The 14,591-nt window shown below is 35.3% G+C and overlaps 1 protein-coding gene across 2 annotated transcripts in view; it reads right to left on the bottom strand.

Moving 5' to 3' along the window:
• Nucleotides 1-14,591, bottom strand: part of LOC126825420 (phosphatidylinositol 4-phosphate 3-kinase C2 domain-containing subunit alpha) — a 684,289-nt gene that overhangs the window by 585,735 nt on the left and 83,963 nt on the right. For both annotated transcript variants that reach the window (XR_008788423.1, XM_056101571.1), the window contains exon 3: nt 12,025-12,101. The gene's annotated coding sequence lies outside the window, so the exon portion shown is untranslated. The remainder of the gene's footprint in view (nt 1-12,024; nt 12,102-14,591) is intronic.

Below are 14,591 nucleotides of genomic sequence, written 5' to 3'. Positions count from 1 at the left end.
TTTCGGATATTTTGAGAAAAAAAAAGCGTAAAAATTAAAAAAATGGAGATCTTGCAAAAAAAGTGATTACTACGCCAGATTTCACCGAATCAAAACAACTAAAGTGTCATTGGATAGTTCGAACAATGGACAATCTAAATGGTAAAAATTCGCGGGTTAGGCAATATATAATGGAACGCTGAAAATCTATTAGAGTCCTAACGGTGGTCTATGGTGTGAATCCAAATTTAAAAGCCTCAATATAGTATAAATGGTCCAAAAGGGCCACAATCTTTGAAAAGAAGTCGAAAAATCGTTATATCTGTAAATCTGCTTCTTATGGTATAAGGGAGGTAAAACTGTCCAATGGATCTTTCTGAAACTTCTGGTACAGTAAATTAAGTTCCCATACCACTTGTTAAATCTATCCCGATAATGATCCGTAAACAGGAAGTAGTCAAATAAATATTCGATATTTAAAAAAAAAAATCGGTGCTCTTGCAACAATCGGGATTTCACCATCGGGTGTGACAGGATCAAAACATCTAAAGTATCGTTTGGTAGCTCGATAAATGGGCTATTGTATGACACACTTCCTGTCTGATTCCTGACAGCCGGTTCAGTGCTGCTTGCAGGTCTAGTTATTCGTCAATTCTGTACCTATTTTCATACAAATGACATTTTCAGAAACCCTGAGTTTTTTCTCGGACGATAGCAGTTGAAAATTTCGAAATTTCGAAACTTCGTCGCTGACTTCTAGCGTTCGAAAAATAAAAAAATTTGTTTAAGAGACAATTTTTTTTATTTTTCAAAATTTTCAAATTTCACCTATATTTTGGGATACCTGAAGACCATCCGATACCAGAAATGTAAGTTTCATTCCGAGTTATCGCCCTTTATTTTTCGATTTTTTTCGAATTTTCTGCCCATTTCCCAACCCTTATATTTTTTGGAAAGGATAAATCGATAGTTCTGAAATTCCTGGAACATAAAGCTATATAGTCAGACCGCTGCATAAAGCAATTTTAAAAACGATCCGGAAACCGGAAGTAGTCGAAATAATGATAGATATTTCGAAAAAAACGCAAAAAATGGGTGTTTTGGGGAAAAACTTGATTTCTCCGTCCAGTATCAATGGATTAAACGAATTAAGCTTTCGTTGAGTGGCCCGAGGAATGGACTGTCGTATGATGCCCAATTTATACGGATACTATGACCAAGCAGCAAAATATGACAAGCTGAAAATCAAGTATTTTCTGATTTGGAGCGTTTTTGGACGCCTGTATCTCGAAATCTTAACCGCAACTTTTTTTTAACTTTCTCTATCGAGAGTCCATTCGATAGTCTTGTGAATTATGCCATCCAATAAGACTTTGAAATGTCTGGAATACGATAAAAAAGGGACTGAAAATCGAAAAAAGTCGAAAAATCGTGAAATTTTGCAAAATGCTCTATTACTTTATTATTTAAACAAATTTTTACAAAAAGATTACAGATTCGGATAGCTGACCTAATTACGATTCTAACGATGTATAATATGTATTGAGTTATTGAAATTTAATTTTCGATATTTTGACATTTTTGCATTTTTGGCACCTTTGAACATAGGATTTCTCAGGGTTATTTTATCTGATCAGATAATGTAATATATCATTACAGAGCCCTGCCGCTATTCAATTGCCCAAACTGGTTATTAAAACTATTCCGACAATAATCTCCATACCGGAAGTATTCAAAAAATGAAAAAAAAAAAGGTTAAAAAATTGTCGCTCTTCCGAAAAGCTGGATTTCTCGGTCAGATATTACCGGACCAAAAGAAGTATCTTTGGATAGCCCCATTAATGGAATATTATATGGCATCTCAATGGTACGATTTCGATGGTTAGAAAATAAATTGTGGTACGCCGAAAATCTAGTATTTTCCGTTTTTGGAGCCTTTTTAGACGTCTTTTTCTCGAAAACGACAACTCCGATTTTTCTGAAACTTTTTTAACGCAGAGTCCTATCGGTAGTCTGTGGCGTCAATCCAAAAGGAAAAGGTTTGAAATAATATAAGGGGTCCAAATTTGAAAGCCCCAATATAGTATAAATGGTCCAAAAGGGCCACAATCTTTGAAAAAAGTCGAAAAATCGTTATATCTGTAAATCTGCTTCTTATGGTATAAGGGAGGTAAAACTGTCCAATGGATCTTCCTGAAACTTCTGGTACAGGAAGTTAAGTTCCCATACCAATTGTTAAATCTATCCCGATAATGATCCGTAAACAGGAAGTTGTCAAAAAAATATTCGATATTTTTAAAAAAAAAAAGACAGTAAAAAAAATCGGTGCTCTTGCAACAATCGGGATTTCACCATCGGGTGTGACAGGATCAAAACATCTAAAGTATCGTTTGGTAGCTCGATAAATGGGCTATTGTATGACACACTTCCTGTCTGATTCCTGAAAGCCGGTTCAGTGCTGCTTGCAGGTCTAGATATTATTATTATTTACCGCGGGAGCCTATTTCTCCATGATCAAAAACAGATATCGATCTGGGGTTCAATTTTCTATTGGGAAACCATGTGGTGGCTACTTGATAAAGTATTTTTGAAACTTCTGCGCAGGCCGGAAGTGGCCGAATTTCGTGCGGTGCATAAAAATTAAAAAACGGCCGTAGCTTCGTCAATTTTGTACCTATTTTCATACAAATCACATTTTCAGAAACCCTGAGTCTTTTCTCAGACGATAGCAGCTGAAAATTTTGAAATTTCGAAACTTCGTCGCTGACTTTTAGCGTTCGAAAAATGAAAATTGTTGTTTAATAGACAATTTTTGTTATTTTTCAAAATTTTCAAATTTGACCTACATTTTTGGGTACTTGAAGGCAATCCGATTCCAGTAATATAACTTTTATTCAGAGTTATCACCCTTTATTTTTCGATTTTTTTCGATTTTTCTGCCCATTTTGTCAGCCCGAATTTCGTTTTATGACAGAATCGACTTTTCTGAAACTTCTGGAACAGGAAGTTATAGTCCAAATCCAACTGATAAAGCTATTTCGACAAAAATGGGTGCTTTTGGGAAAAACGTGATTTCCCCACCCGATTATCAACAGATTAAAGAAATTAAGGTATCGGTGGGTAACCCGGGGATTTGACTATCATATGATACCAATTTCACACGAATCCTATGAGAGGGTAGCAAAATATGACATGCTGAAAATCAAGTATTTTGTGATTTGGAGCGTGTTTGGACGCCTTTATCTCGAAAACTACTCTAAGGATTTTTTTAAAACTTTCCCTATCGATAGTCCCTCCGGTAATCTTTTGCATGAATCCATCCAATAAGACATTGAAATTTTGGGAATAGGTAAAATAACGTACTGAAAATCGAAAAAGAGAGAGAGAGAGAAATGGGGTTTAACGTCCACTCGACACAAACTAGGTCATTTCGGGACTAACATATGGTTTAATTTTATTTACATAATTCGCTTGCGCGTAGGGGTCTTTAGCAGTGGGAGGAAACCGGAGGACCCGGAGAAAACCCACGAGGTTGGACAGGCGACCCTACTCCTTGCCACGTACAACCGGGGATTCGAAACCACGCCAGTCGACTCAATGACAGACTTTATGATACAGCGCGCGCACGCTGAAAATCGAAAAAAGTTGAAAAATCGTCAAATTTTAGAAAATGCTCTATTATTTCTTTATTTTAACAGATTTTCAAAAAAAAAGTTATACATTCCGATAGCTGTCCTAATTACGATTATAACCATGTATAATATGTATTGAGTTATTGAAATTTAATTTTCGATATTTTGACATTTTAAAATTTTTGACACTTTTGAACATAGGATTTCCCAGGGGCATTTTATCTGATCAGACATTGTAATATTTCATTACATAGCCCTGTGGCTATTTGATAAGCCAATCCGGTTATTAAAACTATCCCGACAATAATCTCCATACCGGAAGTATTCAAAAAATGAAGAAAAGAGGTTAAAAAAAATAGCTAGAAAATAATTATGGTACGCCGAAAATCTAGTATTTTCCGTTTTGGAGCATTTTGAGACGCCATTTTCTCGAAAACAAAAGCTATAATTTTTCTTAAACTTTTTTTACTCGGAGTCCTATCGCTGTACTATGGCGTGAGTCCAAAAATAAAAGCATTGAAATAATATAAGTGGTCGAAAAAGAGCCTCAATCTTGGAAAAAAGTTGAAAAATCCTTAAATTACTGAAAATGCTCTTCTATTTTTCTTTGTTTGGAAAACAGCTGAATGGATTTTTCTGAAACTTCTTGTACAGAAGGTAAGGTAACCAAACAACTTGTTAAAACTATCCCAACAATGATCCAAAAACCGGAAGTAGTCGAAAAAATATCCGATATATTGAGAAAAAAAACATAAAAATGGTGATCTTGCGAAAAAAGTGATTACTACGTAAGATTTCATCGAATCAACTAAAGTGTCATTGCATAGTTCGAACAATGGACGATCTTGTGGCATCTAAATGGTAAAAATTCGCGGGTTAGGCAATATATAATGGAACGCTGAAAATCTATGATTTTCCTTTTTGGAGCCTATTCAGACGCTTTTATCTCGAAAACTTCTCTTATTTCCTTTCTTAAACTTCTGTTACTTAGAGTCCTAACAATGGTCTATCGTGTGAATCCAAATTTAAAAGCCTCAATATTGTATAAATGGTCCAAAAGGGCCACAATCTTTGAAAAAGGTCGAAAAATCGTTATATGTGTAAATATGCTTCTAATGGTATAAGGGAGTTAAAAATGTCCAATGGATCTGTCTGAAACTTCTGGTACAGGAAGTTAAATTCCCATACCACTTGTTAAATCTATCCTGATAATGATCCGTAAATAGCAAGTAGTCAAAAAAATATTCGATATTTTTTTTTTTTAAAAAGACAGTAAAAAAAATCGGTACTCTTGCAACAATCGGGATTTCACCGTCGGGTGTGACCGGTTCAAAACATCTTAAGTATCGTTTGGTAGCTCGATAAATGGGCTATTGTATGACACACTTCCTGTCTGATTCCTGAAAGCCGGTTCAGTGCTGCTTGCAGGTCTAGTTATTATTTTTTTTTTCCATTTTGATTGTATCTCAGAAACTACTTGTCGGATTGATTCGATGTCTTCGGTTTTACTGGGAAAGTGGGTGTGACTTAGAGATTAAAGCTATTTCGAGCGTTCTGCGACAATGCGAAATGTCCGAAATCGTCGAAGTTATTGTTTTTTTAAATATTGCCGTAATATTAACAATAATCGGTGGATTTTAACATTGGATACATTTTGACATAGCCAGAGACAAGGCACATAGCTACAGTTCTTTACATTTTTGATTTTCGACGAATCTTCGGAGATATTAGGCGCCAAATTTTGAAAATTTAAATTTTTACGAACAACTTTTTTATTAATGAATATTTTTATGTGGTATTTTACCCAGGGTTCAAGAGTCATCTGATTTGACCAAAAATGGCAACATTTTTTGTCACCGTATTTTTCCTTGGTCCCCATTGGCTAATTTAGTTTTTCAGTCCTGGATTAATTATTTATTGTTCGATTTGTATAAAACAAAGTTCATATGCTCCGTGGTCCAAAATGTCATTTTTTTTGTTACCGGTACATTTTCCTTTCGGCAACGGAAGTGGCGTAAATTTAGCAAAAACTACAATTTTGACAGTTCGGTACCACTTTTTGAAAGCAAATATTATTTTTTTCAAATCTGGTATGACTGGAAGGGTGTGCCCTGTAAAGGCGCAGAAATCATCGTGCTCAGTTTTTTTAATTTCGATTTCGTTTTCGAGTCATTTCAATTTAAAGGTGAAAAAGGGTGAAAAAATGAGCTATTTACAACCCATTCAGGCTTTTCATATTTTAATATATTTTTTCGCAACTTTCATAAACTAGTAGCAATAATCCATACGAAGAGAATGTATGTAAAAATTAGTTTGTAATATAAGCAGTTGCCGAGAAATGGGCAATTTTGCATGAGTCATTTTTTATGCTAGTTTGCCGGTAAAAGAGTCAGTTATTATTCGATTTCCATAAAAGTGACACCATTGGATGCGTAATGTCAATTGTAACTAGGTCAAACCAATTTAACATTTTCAATTTCACCGGAAATGACGAAATTTGGGCAAAAAATTGTATTTATAGCCTTGAAACCAGTAATTTATTCAAACAAGTCGTATTTGTTATTTGTTTAAAATTTTGATATTTGATTCCAATCAACTAATAGAATGAACCCATACGATCATATAGATATCACAAAATGGTTTCTAACTTGTTCAGTTGCGGAGAAATAAACGATTTTCAACAGGTAACTTTTCAAGGTTTTTGGTCCATAAGTCAATTATTATTTGATTTTCATAAAATTTCCAGTGTGTGATACCTAATGCCATTTACGATTTTATACAAGTAATTTAAGACTTTTTTTGTCACCGGAAGTAACATCATTTTGGCAAAAACTGTATTTTTAGCCTTCAAAACAGATATTTTATTCAAATGAATGCAATGCTTATATGGAAACCTGTTTAATGGTTTCATCGGTACCGGAAGTGACATATGTTCAAGGGTAACGGGGCATCGGTGAAACCCGTCTTTACTGCGTCGCAGTTCTAGTTCAATTTAATATTACTTCTATGACTAATATGTCTGGTACTAAAGGGGGTGATAGTTTGGCCAACATACTGTTTCTTACAAAACTCACAAGTTATACAATATATAACATTAGAACATGGCAATTTAAACAATTAGCCTTAATATAAAATTTTTTTAAGTCTATACTGGTAATGTGACTGGTGGTTTCAACAGTAACACACGCTTTACATTTAGGTCTATTACATGGTTTGCATCCTCTATAAAAATCACTGTCAACTACAGTCTATTCATGTGTATCAATTGATCAATAGTCTTACATTTCTTCTGGGATATTATGATTTTTGATTTATCCAACAGTTTAGACGTACGGGCGCTAGTCTCTAAAATCGAAGTATCTTGCACTAAAGTATGTAAATTAGGTTGACAGGGGTCATATGTGGTTACCCATGGTATAACTTTCTTCTTATTAATATCTTTAATTTTATATTGCAGTAATTCATTTGTTTTTTTGGTGGACTTTGTTAAGTTCTATTTTGATGACTTTAGTTTTATATCCACATTGTTTTAGGTAGGTTTCAAATTTAGTTAAATGGTAGCTGGTCCATTCAGGTTTGCTGCAAATACGTTTAATGCAGATGGCCCCACTGTAAGCTATGGAATTGAAGATATGATGAGTATGACAGCTGCATGTTTTAAGATATTGATGACTAGCTCTTTCTTGGCAGAACAAATTAGTTTCTAGTTTGTTGTGATTATTGATGACTTTAACGTCTAAAAATGAGACTTCAGTATTACTGATATTCATAGTGAATTTGATTTTAGGGTGCTGTTGGTTGAGGGTTATTAGAAAATTTTGGCATTCTTTGAAGAAGTAAGTTTTTACACTTACGAAACGTTAAGATTCTATAAAGATGGTTTTGTAATACCCAAGATTTTGTTTTTAACCACTCCTTCTACTGGTGTCACCATATCAAGTTTATTATGACTTGGATCCCATCTAAGTTTATGTTATTCAAATGGTTTTGGATTCCTCCCTCTTTATATTTATTTGGATTCACATTTGTGTGTGGGCGTATAAAAATTAAATACAGCAGAAAGTCTGTGGATTCATAGACTTGTGTAACAAATAAGGCTCGGAGTCGATATGAAATTTCAATATCGATTATCGGCAAGAATTTGTCAGCGATTATCGATAATAATCGATTATCATTTTTCCGGAAAAATCCGAACTTTACCGACCTGTTATTTGTGTTGGTCGACACAGGCTACCACTATTTTGTTGTATTTGTTCTTCAACAGTCATGTTTAATAATAGTATTGTATAATAAAAATATTCCAAAACATCTTCAGTCTTTATTACTGTTTATTTAAACACATTATATATATTAATATTATTATACAATCTGTCAATACTCAATCGTAATAAAAAAACAAACGAAAGTAAATTAAAGTTATTTATCTTCATTACTAGAGAGAGTCCATTAGGGTAGATAACTGTTACATTTATTAGATATCATAATTATGCTTGCGCTTAGCGGACAACGATCTTATCTCACATTGCGAAAATAATAATATTGATATCACTAGCTAATTGCTGGTACTTTTGTAGTTTTTATTAAGAAATATAAGTCTATCTACATTTTCTGGTAATAAACAGTTTCTCGATTTATTAACAATAAAACCAGCCGTGCTAAACACGCGTTCACTCGGAACCGAGGTTGCAGGGACTGATAACAGTTTTTTGGCCAGAACAGATATTCTTGGAAATCGTGCTCCGTTTAATTTGTACCAGTCTAATGACGATTGATTCTTAAGCCTTGGTTCGTTTAAAAAATTGAAAACTTCTTTGGATGCTTCAGTTGATGGAGACATTGACCCAATTTCATTTGCTATCTCATCGTCACCCAAGAGTTCTGACAGCCACGAATCCTCGTTCTTGGGGCATTTTGAAACTGTGGGACCATCATCGGCATCTCCTGTTTCTGTTGTTACCGGAGCACATGAATTGGGCGTGTCCTTTATTAGATCGCGTACTAATTTTTTCAAAAGATGTTTGCCGTCCTCAATTTCTTGTAATTCTGCAAATCGCATATTGCGATATTTTAAATCCAGCAATGATGCAACAACAAATATTCGTTGCAGTTCTGGCCGCTGGTAACGTGTATTCAAATTATCAAGCATACTTTGTTTGATGGTTTTGATGCTTGTACTGTCTTCATCGCATGGCTGGAGATGTATTTTAAGTTTCGTTAGGATTGGCAAGATCAAGGATATACTAGGATTGGTAGCTGATGACACCATTAAAGTGGCCTCCTTCATTACTCCTAGAAGTTTAATTAGATCTTCCGCCAAAGAGTACTCGGTTCCTTCCAAGACAAGATTGCGACAATCCTTCTTTAAAGATGGGTCATTGAGTGAAGCATGAACAGCCACAGTTTGCTCACATATGCGTTCGAGCATATCAAAAGTGCTATTCCAACGAGTTTCCATGTTGATTATGAGTCCATGTTTGGGAAGGTTTAACATCTTCGGTTTTTCATGTAAAATATTTGTTGGCAAGGGACTTCTTTTAAAGTAAGCAATTAGTTGATGACAGCGATTTAAAAGTACATTAACTTGTTTACAACTTTTTAGACCACTCTTAACGGCTAGATTAAGTGTATGTGCAATACATGGTACATGTTTAAACTGACTTAAGCTTTCTTCTGATGAGTCTGTATGTAGGCCTAATAGATTTACAGCTTTCACAATATTTGCGGCATTATCTGTTACAATAAAACTAGATTCTATATCCTTTTCACGGAAACAAACTTTCAAAGCTTCGTTTAAATGTTCTGCCGTGTGAGAACTGGGTAGTTCCCTTGTTTGGAGGACGTAATTCTTAATTTGAAAGTCATCTGTCATAAATTGGACTGTGACAGTTACATAGGAGTGTGTGGAAATAGATGTCCATCCATCAGTGGTTATTGATGTGCTTGCGGCATTTGACATTTCGCATTTTATCTTTTCCTTTGTGCTGTCGTACATGCGTGGCAATATTTTATCTGAAAACACCTTTCGGCTTGGAACTTCGTATCAAGGTTCTGCGATATGAAGAATTTTCTTGAATGAGACTGAATCTATCATACTCAACGGACATAAATCAGTAAATAAATGTTCGGCAATTGCATTTGTTAAATTTACTGCCCTTGGGGAATTATTTCCTTATTTGGTTGTAAATTGCTGTATAGTACGTTGTTGGGCTGTACCACTACTATTACTACCAATGCTACTTGAACTTGACGAGGATAATTTATCTGGGTGACTGGTGTTTATGTGTTTTTTTAAATTTGTAGTGTTGCCGACGTACTTTATTTTTGTGAAGCAGAGTTTACACACAGCATATGATTTGTCAATATTACGGTCGTCAGTTCCGTAAAAACCAAAACAATTCCAAACTTCGCTTTTTGCCTTTCCCAGGAAGTCAAAAACGTGTTTTGTATGGGCTGTATCTGACATGATTTATAATAAAAGCTAAGTTGATCATTAATAATTTATTGTGAAAGCAGACGATTTCTCTACAAATAAATCAATCAAGAGCAATGAAGGGAGATAATTCTAATTTTACTATATATCACGTGCGGTTGTCATTGTTCACAAAGAGCGTGACCTATTTTAGTTTCAACTAGTAATAACAACAAAAACAACGAAAATATTCAAATAATGTATTTATTCAAATCTTAAAGTTTAGTTTTTTACAATAATATATATTTACAATGTGCCAGTTTGTAAGCAGAGGGGGAAAATATAGTTGTTGTGTTGACGTGTATTCATTCATTCATCTGCTGATGCCAGACTACGGCAAGTTCAGTCATGTGAAAGTGACCGTAACTTGCAGTCAGAAAATAAATATACCGATAATCGATATTTGAATTTCAATATTGATTATCGTATCGCTAAATAACTTTTACCGATTATCGATTATATCGATATTTTTGCACAGCCTTAGTAACAAAGTACTATAATCCTTGAGTGGCATTTAGCGATTGAACACATTAAAAAACACAACCCAGTTTATATGGAAATACAATCACTGGTTTATAAGTATAGCACGACGTTTCGACAAGTATTCTCTTATCGTTATCAAGCACGACGTTTCGACAAGTATTTTCTTATCGTTATCAAGCACTTGATAACGATAAGGGAATACTTGTCGAAACGTCGTGCTATACTTATAAACCAGTGATTGTATTTCCATATAAACTGTGTTGTGTTTTTTAACAAAGTACTGTTTAACTTTCATCAAATTGAACGGTCATCTAGGTGGTTAGAACTTTATGACCTCAGCTGCTTCAAGATAATATATATATAATATTGACCTTTTAACTCTGTATGCACTGTTCTTAAGTCACGATTGTCTGTGTTGTAGTTAAACATGTAATTAATTCAATATGTCATTTACGGGCTGCACATGATCTGTGTGCAACACTCGGCAGGACTTCAAAGGAATATGCACTGGTCAGTAAGCATGCCATGACGAGATAAAAGAGACAATTGCATGTATGACCATGAGCTTATCTATGATCAGAAGGTATATAACTGAAGACAACTAGAAACTATGACAGACCGAGCAGAAGAGATGCAGAGACCGGCGTACGGACTCACCCGAGTTCAGCCGCTGCCTTGGCAGAGTGGCAGAATGGTGGATTTAATATTGTTAGATGTCTTCCTGTCGTAGACTAGTTCCTTATAGTTTAAGTTTCCGTATTGTTGTTGTATGTATGTAACTGTAGCTGTTATATGTTCCCGTTGTAAATAAATCCTATATTTACTAAACTGATCTCTGTTATACTACAGATAGTGTTACACTTGATTCAGTTTGGCCTAATGGATTAACATTCCTATGATGTCATAACTGACTTCCAGTCATTTTGTATTTAGTTCTTCATTCCTGAAGAAGTTAGTATTTTTACTAATGAAACATTAGATAAAACGATAGTTTTTTTGATATTGTATTCTATTAATTATTATATATAACATTTCAATGTGAGTGTATAACCAGAAGCTGCTACCTTGCTACCTTGAATTTTCTTCCTGATAACTAACTGAAATATGCTGACCTAATTATTTCATTTTGTCCAATGATTCGTGTTGATTTATTGGAGTGTCCAAAAGTGCAGATAGCGTTAGTTCATTGCTTTTCGCAGTATTTATTCGTAGTTAATTCTGTCATCACAACCATTTTGGCAAGTAATAATAAAATATATGTGAGGTGATATTCTTGAAATCTTCATAACGAATCTATCGTAGCAATGATCTCTGTGTTAAAATTATATTTGGAACGTGTTTAACCAGTTCTATCACAAACGTGATAATGACTGTCACCAATATTGTCCTTTAAGAATGTTAAATTCAACACCTATACGAAATGAGTCTACTTTAAACTAATGAAAAAAGCTTCTAACTTACTCTGCCACCATTTGACAGAAAGCATCAGATTCTTCATCTATAAAAAGTCTCTTCCTTAATTTTTCTACTGATCCAGTCTAAAAATATACAATAGTATTAGTAACTAAATAGTTGTTTGCTCTTTATCGAGTGACTTCTGGTAATATAATGCATATAAATAAGTATATATACTGAGCGCCATGAAAAACGCATTACTTAGTTTTTCGTATATCAAAATGATCCTGTAAACATATCTTATTTATTTTGCTTCTTATTGTGAACAATATTCAAATGGGAACACATCAATAACAACACATTTGTACACTTATGGATGTTTAATCTGTAATCAACGGTACAAAGTCAGAGGGGTCAAAACCAAAAGTATGACACAGATGTCAGTAGCGCATGTGTCCTCCACGGGCTCTTACGCACGCTGTGCAGCGACGTCGCATGGAATTAACCAATGTTTGAAAGAAGGCCTGGGGCAAATTGTTCCATTCTTGGACAAGAGCAGCTTCTAAAGCAGCAATGGTGTGCATCTGTGGTCTCAGATACAGACGGCGTCCAATCTTATCCCAGACATGTTCTATCGGTGCCATGTCCGGAGACATGGCTGGCCAGTCGAAGACATTGATGTTGTTAGCAGCCAGGTAGTCCATACTAAAACGGGCGGTATGCGGACGTGCATTATCCTGTTAGAAGTGCTGAAGTTGTGGGTGCGCTCGAAACATTGGAACGACAATTGGTTGGAAGACATCATCACGGTAGGCTACAGCATTAACGCGACCCCTGCAAATGTGTAGGGTGGTCCAGTGATGAAATGTGAAGCCTCCCCACACCATTATACTCCCCCCACCCCATTGATTCGTTTTGAAGACGCAGCAGTCTGCAAGACGTTCCCCAAGACGTCTCCACACACGTTGACGACCATCAGCGTGATAAAGATGAAAGCGACTCTCATCACTGAAGAGCACACTTTGCCAGTCTACTCTTCTCCATGTCTGGTGTCCTTGAGCCCATATCAAACACCACTGACGGTGATGATCCCTGAGGATAGCTCCAACATAAGGTCTTCGTGCACGGAGTCTTACTTACGGTGTTGGCACTTACTGGTCCTTGTCTTCTGACGACTGCTGCACCTGTTCGAGTCGCTGGGCGGAATCTGTCACGCAGATGAGTGACCCGGATGTAGCGGTCTTGAGCCTGGGTTGTAACGCGTTGTGGACCAGGATGTTGAGGGTCACGTGTTGATCCAGTAACTCGAACACGTTCCACCAACCTTACAATAGTGGACTGATGACAATTGAAGTGTCTGGCAATAGCACGTGTAGACATGCCAGCCCGGGACATTCCCATGGCTTGATTCCGTTGATTTTCAGTAAGTCTCGGCATCTCTAGCTCGATTCCTTCACACGTCCAACAACAAATTACAGATTGACGTTTCACAGTTCATGTACTGCATATTAAGTTGAAAACATGCTTTTAAAGGGCTCACACACATTGTTGCACGTGAATATTGGGGTTTTCATGTGCATCTCATGCAATTTTTTTTGTGCACACGGGCCGATATTTTTTGCATTTGGGAGCATTGTGTGAAACAATAGTTCATAGTATTGCATAATATTATACATACAAAACCACCTAGTAATAAAATATTTGGGAAAAAAAGTGATGCGTTTTCCATGGCGCTCAGTATATCAACAATACATTTATACATACATAGAATAATAGATTACCATGAAAATTGATTATAAACAGTATCAGGTAAAATACAACAAAGTATATAATACATAATATGACATTAATTTACTTAGTATTCCTGGTATTAACAGTACAATACAGGACTAAAGAGATGAAATAAATATCCATATAGTCAGGTCAAAATACAGTTTAACCCCCCAAAAATTGCTACAAAAGGTTTCTCAACTGATTCTGGCAGGGTTTAGTGTACTTTACTTTATAACATACTAAAAGTTTACCAAAGTAGGACCCCCAGAAAAGTGGTGTTTTTTTTCAAGATGGCGTCAAATGATCATAATTATGTAACTATCAAGTGGTTTTTTTTTTTAAGATGGCCACCGAAACGTCTTTATGATCATAATTATGTAACTATCAACTCAAATTTGATGATCTTGGTGTCTATTCCTAGGTTTTGGGGGGCAAAGAACTCATTAAGATCATTAAAAATGATGTTGGCCTATTATGTCAAAAATGGCCACAAGTCCATAACTATTGACTCAAATTTGATGATCTTGATGTCTATCCCCAGGTTTTTGGGAACAAGGAACATATTAAGACAACTTTCACTGTAACATTGGTACCGTTTAATCTTACGTAAATAGCGTTAATTTCTAATCTGTGTCCAATTATTCATAAATATTGTTGAATTTCGGCGAATAGTGCTCAATTTGTACTTCTATCGAATTTCAATCTCACTGTTTAATTTTGATTACCAAGCGTCTAATTAACTAGTGTTTAGTTTCTCGACACGTGTTGAATTATAAGCGTCCCGTCTAATTAGCATGACTGTTCAATAATTAGTTGGACAGTTCGATTTCCTGAGCCGTGATTTTGTTGTCAAACATCTA

This window comes from Patella vulgata, chromosome 6 (assembly GCF_932274485.2).
Source record: "Patella vulgata chromosome 6, xgPatVulg1.2, whole genome shotgun sequence".
Lineage (NCBI taxonomy): Eukaryota > Metazoa > Mollusca > Gastropoda > Patellidae > Patella > Patella vulgata.
The sequence above is the reverse complement of the archived record's forward strand: the minus strand, read 5'-3'. Positions and strand labels throughout refer to the sequence as shown.